Source organism: Corticium candelabrum, chromosome 14, assembly GCF_963422355.1.
Source record: "Corticium candelabrum chromosome 14, ooCorCand1.1, whole genome shotgun sequence".
NCBI lineage: Eukaryota > Metazoa > Porifera > Homoscleromorpha > Homosclerophorida > Plakinidae > Corticium > Corticium candelabrum.
The window spans coordinates 7,644,329-7,650,682 of NC_085098.1; positions in this window are offsets into that span (position 1 = coordinate 7,644,329).

The following is a 6,354-nucleotide window of genomic DNA, read 5'->3' on the forward strand; positions in this document are numbered from 1 at the left end:
TATTTCAATTATCTGGAATCTAGTGTACGTGTACACCGGTAAACGTAGTTGAATTCAATTATTTTGCGCGCGGCAGATGTGCAAAAATGCACTCGATGTTGGCGCCAAAAGTAGACACGTGCATGCGCAGTGCTAGCTCTGGATTTGCGCGACCGACCTTCGTCCGTGTCGACCTAGTTGTTGGCGCTTCAGTTTTTTCTGCATGACGAACTTTCCATGAACGTTTGGCATATCCATGTGAAAGTGGAGTTGGGTTGGGAGTCGGGACAGTTGCAAAGACAAAATAATGGTCTAGTTCTTTAAAGTTTAACTCTTCAATTATTAATTAATTTAATTAATTAATTAAATAATGATGGGTTAATTGATTAGCTTGATTTGTTGTAGAAATTGGGCTGGTGCATCAATAAAACAGTCAAACTGGCAAAGATGGGAAGACACAGCTAGCCATTTGGAAGTGAATTGAGAAGTTACAAGCAAGTAATAGAAATTTTTTAGATTGATAATAATTAAATGAGCTCAATCTCACTGGTTAGTGATTCAGATGTACAAAAACTTAGAAAGTGCGTTTGCTGTATCAAGCCGATTATTATAAGAGGCAGTTGGTTTGCAGTGTAATGTTTCATTAATTTATTGTTGTGGCATTAATAAATTCTTTTGTGTTGTGTTGACTGAAGTTACTGGATGTTTGCTGACTTAATGTGACAACTTCACAATCACAGACAGACTGGATATTGACAAACAGACTGGATGGATGGCTCGCAGGGTCGTCTGTGGACAACAGATAGTCAAAGAAAATGCAAGCAAACGAATAGACAAATAAACAAATAAAGATAACAGAGAATGTAAAGAATTAGTAATTTACTTACATCAAATACAACGTGTAGCTACGTGATTGTGTGTGAAGAAGTTAGAAGGAAAGTGTTGATGAGATCTACATCATCTATGTGTAGTCCGGCGCCCATACGGATAATAGTATACTGTATATACTCAGTGTGGTAAAACTCTGTTTGTGCATCTAAATCATTAGAGAAGTGTAGTTTTAGAGAGTTTGCATTGCTATTGTATTTGATTACGTGAACAACACTTACAGCTATTTTTCCATTTCAAACACTTACTCTACAATCATTGCATGCACAACTTGTTTACTGCAATTTACATAAAGTATAGTCAGCAGTATTGCTTTTGCAGTCTAGTCTCTGACAAACACACGGTGGAGAGTGTCATAATTGTAGTTGTTTGGATAGTCATCACACTCAAATCGACCTGACTCAAATTTGGGTCCAATTCCCCAATGATAGCCACCACTACTCCAAAAAGGAAAGTCTGTAAATCCTGCTGTTTGATGAGTAACAGCCCATACAGAGTTGGTTGCATCTGGAAGGTGTGCTGTGTGTCCAGTCATCTTTTCAGTTTTTTGAGCTAAAATACAATCAACGATTAAAATTGATTTTTAGTTACATTTTACACAAGATACGAACCTCCAATCTGACACAGAGAAATGTTTCTTTCCATCATAAGCAGTTTGAATAATATTTCTGTTGTTTGTTTTAAAATGAACGACTCTGTTGTGTTTGCTTGTTGTACAGTAAAATCTTAACTCTTGTGCCCACCTACACATAACAATCAGATTGGCCACGTGACATAACCTTGACAAACATTTGTTTAGTGACCCTGTGGATATTCCCATGTTGTTGAGCAGTTGATGTGAGTATCCATCAGGGCTGGTTGGCAATGCAGTAACGAGATCATATTTAGTGCCTTCTTTGTGTTTGTATGCATACAGCAGCATCCAACCACTTCCACCCCTTTGCATGTCACAATAAGCCTGAATAAATACACAACAACTTGACCTGTTTGTGTCTTTTCTACGTCTACTTTTGTACTTTCTACCTGAAAGGGAGACCTAGATTCTGGTGGTTTTATCCAGTAAACTCCGTTCTTGACAGCTCGTTCTTGTTGTTTGATTTCTTTGCATGATACTGCAGGAGAGATTTTTGAACCTAGTTGGTAGAAATGACCGACAACTCCAACCCACTCAGAACTGTTACATGCCTAGATTATAGCCTAGATTATAGACAGCAATCTATTCAGCACATGCACACAACAATACAGCAAATAATCAGATTGAAGGAGCAAGCGAGTTCTGTGGCAGAGTTGTGACCTCTAGCACTTGTTTCTCGTGATTCCAACGAAGTGTTCCTTCAGTTTCAAATATGCATGGACCTGAAGTGAATGGAACTCGAACTTCTGCAATTGCAGGTGCAGCTTTAATTTAATTACTTCCACCAGTAACAGCCAACAAGCGGACACTGATGTAACACGCAAGTTCATACAATTAACAGCAGCATTGTAACTTGAACTACACGCGACCGTCGTTTCTGATCATACAGATGCTGCAAATCGTAGTGGTTTTAGAGTATAGTTGGTGTCGAGCATGTCCGGTCTTAATTCCAACATATCAAGCTAATCAATCAATTAATTCTAGGGTGTGCATGTCACCTTGTTTTACAAATAATATATATATATATATATATATATATATAATATATATAAAGCTCAAATTGTCTGTCTGTCTGTCTGTGTGTGTGTGTATGTTCGCGTTTGGCGGCCACGTCTTTTGTCCGTTCGCAACCGAAATCGGCACGCACACTCGGCACGCACAGAGGAAGGTTTGTGTAAAATATAAAAAAATAATGCACCGGGTTCCCTCTCGAGGGATCGACTCCCGCGTAAAATTTCTCGACGACGCAAACGCTACACATTCCGGTTCATTCGAACACACGCCCGCACCAGTCCTGTGTAGACCCTACGCCTCGCCGTCCTTCGCAAAGCTTCGAGCAATCGAATATCTCTTGCCGACGAAACTCACTCTTCTAGCGCTTGCGTTTCTCTCCAAATTCTGATTGCATTTGCACCGAATCCAACCTACACGTTTTCTGCAGCAAGCGCTACACGGGGAGTGTGTCGATTTCTATCGAAACAAGCGCGAGAATTCATTCATCATATCCGGGACCGCGCAACAAAGATTGCACGTGACGTATCCACAGACCTATCTTTACACTACAGTCTTGCCCGTACGAAGGACGGGCCATGGATCCTAGTCTAATATATAAAGCTCAAATTGTCTGTGTGTGTGTGTGTGTGTGTGTGTGTGTGTGTGTGTGTGTGTGTGTGTGTGTGTGTGTGTGTGTGTGTGTGTGTGTGTGTGTTGTGTGTGTGTGTGTGTGTTCGTATGTTCGCGTTTGGTGGCCACGTCTTTTGTCCGTTCGCAACCGAAATCGGCACGCACACTCGGCACGCACAGAGGAAGGTTTGCGTAAAAAATAAAAAAAATGCACCGAGTCCCCTCTCGAGGGATCGACCCACGCGTAAAATTTCTCGACGACGCAAACGCTACACATTGCAGTTCATTCGAACACACGACCGCACCAGTCCCGTGTAGACCCTATGCATCGCCGTCCTTCGCAAAGCTTCGAGCAATCGAATATCTCTTGCCGACGAAACTTACTCTTCTATCGCTTGCGTTTCTCTCCAAATTCTGATTGCATTTGCACCGAATCCAACCTACACGTTTTCTGCAGCAAGCGCTACACGGGGAGAGTGTCGATTTCTATCGAAACAAGCGCGAAGAGCAAGATTCGAATTCATTGAGAATATCCGGGACCTCGCAACAAAGGTGCACGTGACGTGTACACAGATCTATCTTTACACTAAAGTATCTTGCCCGTACGAAGGACGGGCCATGGATCCTAGTATATATATATATATATATATATATATATATATATATATATATATATATATCAGTAACGTTACGGTTACCGCGTTGTTAGTATGTTGTGTTGATGAATAATTGTCTCACTAAACCTGGAAATGCGTCACTTCCTGATCAACGCGTGTACATATCAATGAATTAATCTATTAATTGTGTAATTAATTTGCCTCAACTCACGATTCGACACACCCGAGCTATAGTGGATGTCGTGTTCAAAGCAAAATCTTCTCACCGATCTCTCAGAAAGTCCTCTAACTCCAGGATGTCTTTGCCTCAATCTATAGCTTATTTCTGAATGTGAAATTCCTTCTTCTACCATTCGTCTGATGCTTGCCTCGTCCATTACACCGACTGCACTAACGGGTTGTGCAAGTTGAGGGCGTGTCTTCCCGGGGAATTCCCTCAATGATCATGTGTGAGATCTAGCAAGGGTGATGATGTCTACGGTTAGCAAATTGCTTTTGTACATTTGGAAAGCCTATAGCTTTCGATGTTCAGAGAGTTTATTTATCGATACACTATAGTAGCTAGTGTGCGAAGGTAGCTTTTTGCGAGAAGAGGGAAAGGCGTGGCCGTATGTTTTCACACCCCACCTCGTGCTAAACGATTTGCTTCGAAGCCTCTAGTCTGGTTGTTTGTGAGAAGAGTTAGCTAACCCCATGCGTAGCTAACAATAAACGTCAAAAAAATCGCATTGCAGCTCTAGAAGAGTCCGAACCACCGCTCGGTAGTAATTGAACGGGTCGACTGCTCTCTCACACCGCAAGACATTCTTGGGTAGACTTTCGCAGCCTCCACTACAGTTGTTTTGTAAGCGTCGTCTACGTTAGGTCACCTCGACTTGCATCTCCCCATATTGTTTTTGACTAATGTTGTGAAGCGTTCGCTAGGCGTGGTCACACCGCCTCGGCTCTACTAGCTAGAGGAGGTCGTATCGGTCAGTCGTCGTCAATCGTTAGTGAAATCATTTCGGTGTGCGTGTGGAGACGATGGACAGTCAACGACGGTTAAGTGGACCATTTGACATGGTGACCATTTTCGAGGAACGCAAGAGCTGCCAATGAAAGTGTCGGACGTGAGCAGTCTGCGACTGTCTCGAGTTTTCAAGGCAAGTCAAGTTGTACACGTCGCGAACAACTTTAGATGTTAAAACAATCATACAATATCAACTAATTAATTAAGGCGATCGACAAAATTCAGTGTTGCGTATCACTGTGTGGGTAGAAGTCATTTACCTGAAAAGAGAGGATGGCAACGAGGCGGCAATGTTTTCCCAGACCGGAGATCGATTCGACGGACTCTCGGCTGGTCATCGCTATCAACTCTACGGCGACCCGCTCTTGGTGGAAGAGTCGAATGTGTCCGATGCCTCGTTGTTTTCGCACGGTCGTCGCCTACAGCTGCAGCCAGTTGCAGGTGTAACCAGTGAAGCAAGTCGCCATACTGCTAGGACCGCAACAGCTTCAGCACCCGGAACTTCATGAACGCCGGCGCCGTCTTCCTCTCGGTCTGCGTTTAGATCGGTAGCACCGAGCAGCAAGAAAGCGCGGTCGCAATCGGCAGTCAGAGAAATCAAGAAGAGTGTTGACCTGTGGTCTATGGAAGTCGTTCGAAACAAGCCGCAGCTAGTCGAAGTACGTTCACAGACGTACGTTCGCTTTGCCGAAAGTGACGTCAGCCTACTACATATTACTGACTTAGTTCAGAGTCACTTCGAACCTCGAGGTGTTGTTCCGTGTGACGACCGAATTATTCTAGTGGACAACCGCGGCGTACCGTTCGCAGACGACGACGGAACAAGAGGTAGGATATACGTTACATCTCTGCACGCACAGTATGCACGACGAGGTGTTTATCTAGGAGTCTCTGCAGCAAGCAGCGCGGTCTTCTATAATTTGTCTGTGCACGAACATGTCGCTCACCCTAGAGCCTTGCATGCTCAAATGCACTAGCAAGCATGCATGCACTCTAGCTGGTATGTATATATACGTTTACGCTTTAACTAATTAACCTAGTTGCTTTGGATGCATGCAGACGTAGACCTTTGGAAGGCACCGTCTCGAAGAATCTGTTCGGTACTCCAGTCGGACTATGACTCACCGAAGTGCTACCTCGATTCTATACGAGAGACGGCACCGATCAAAAGAAAACGAGCTTCATCGGCCACCGCCTCGTCGACAGCGATCGGTTACGGCCAGCTGCAGTCGTCGAGCTCGAGCACTCGTGCCTCATCTCCGGATATGGATATCCTTTTCAAGATCGACGGCGAAGTAGAAGACGCGCTAACTCATCTCGGCCGCCTGGAGTCCGGCTCCGAACGAGTACACGAGCGAGTCGAGAACATCGAAGACAAGACGGAGCAAGTGACTCGCCATCGGTTGCCATCGAAACGACGCACTAAATCGAAAGCAGCGACAATAGCAGCAAGAATGATGCGTTGCAAGATTTGCCACCTGCTCGGCAGAAGTCCGACAGCAGTGTCTATTTGCTGCCGACAATGGCTCGGCTGCGAACGTTGCACTTCTCGATGCGGGCGTTGCCCACTCTGCAACGCTACGTGGTCGGACGACAAACGTCCG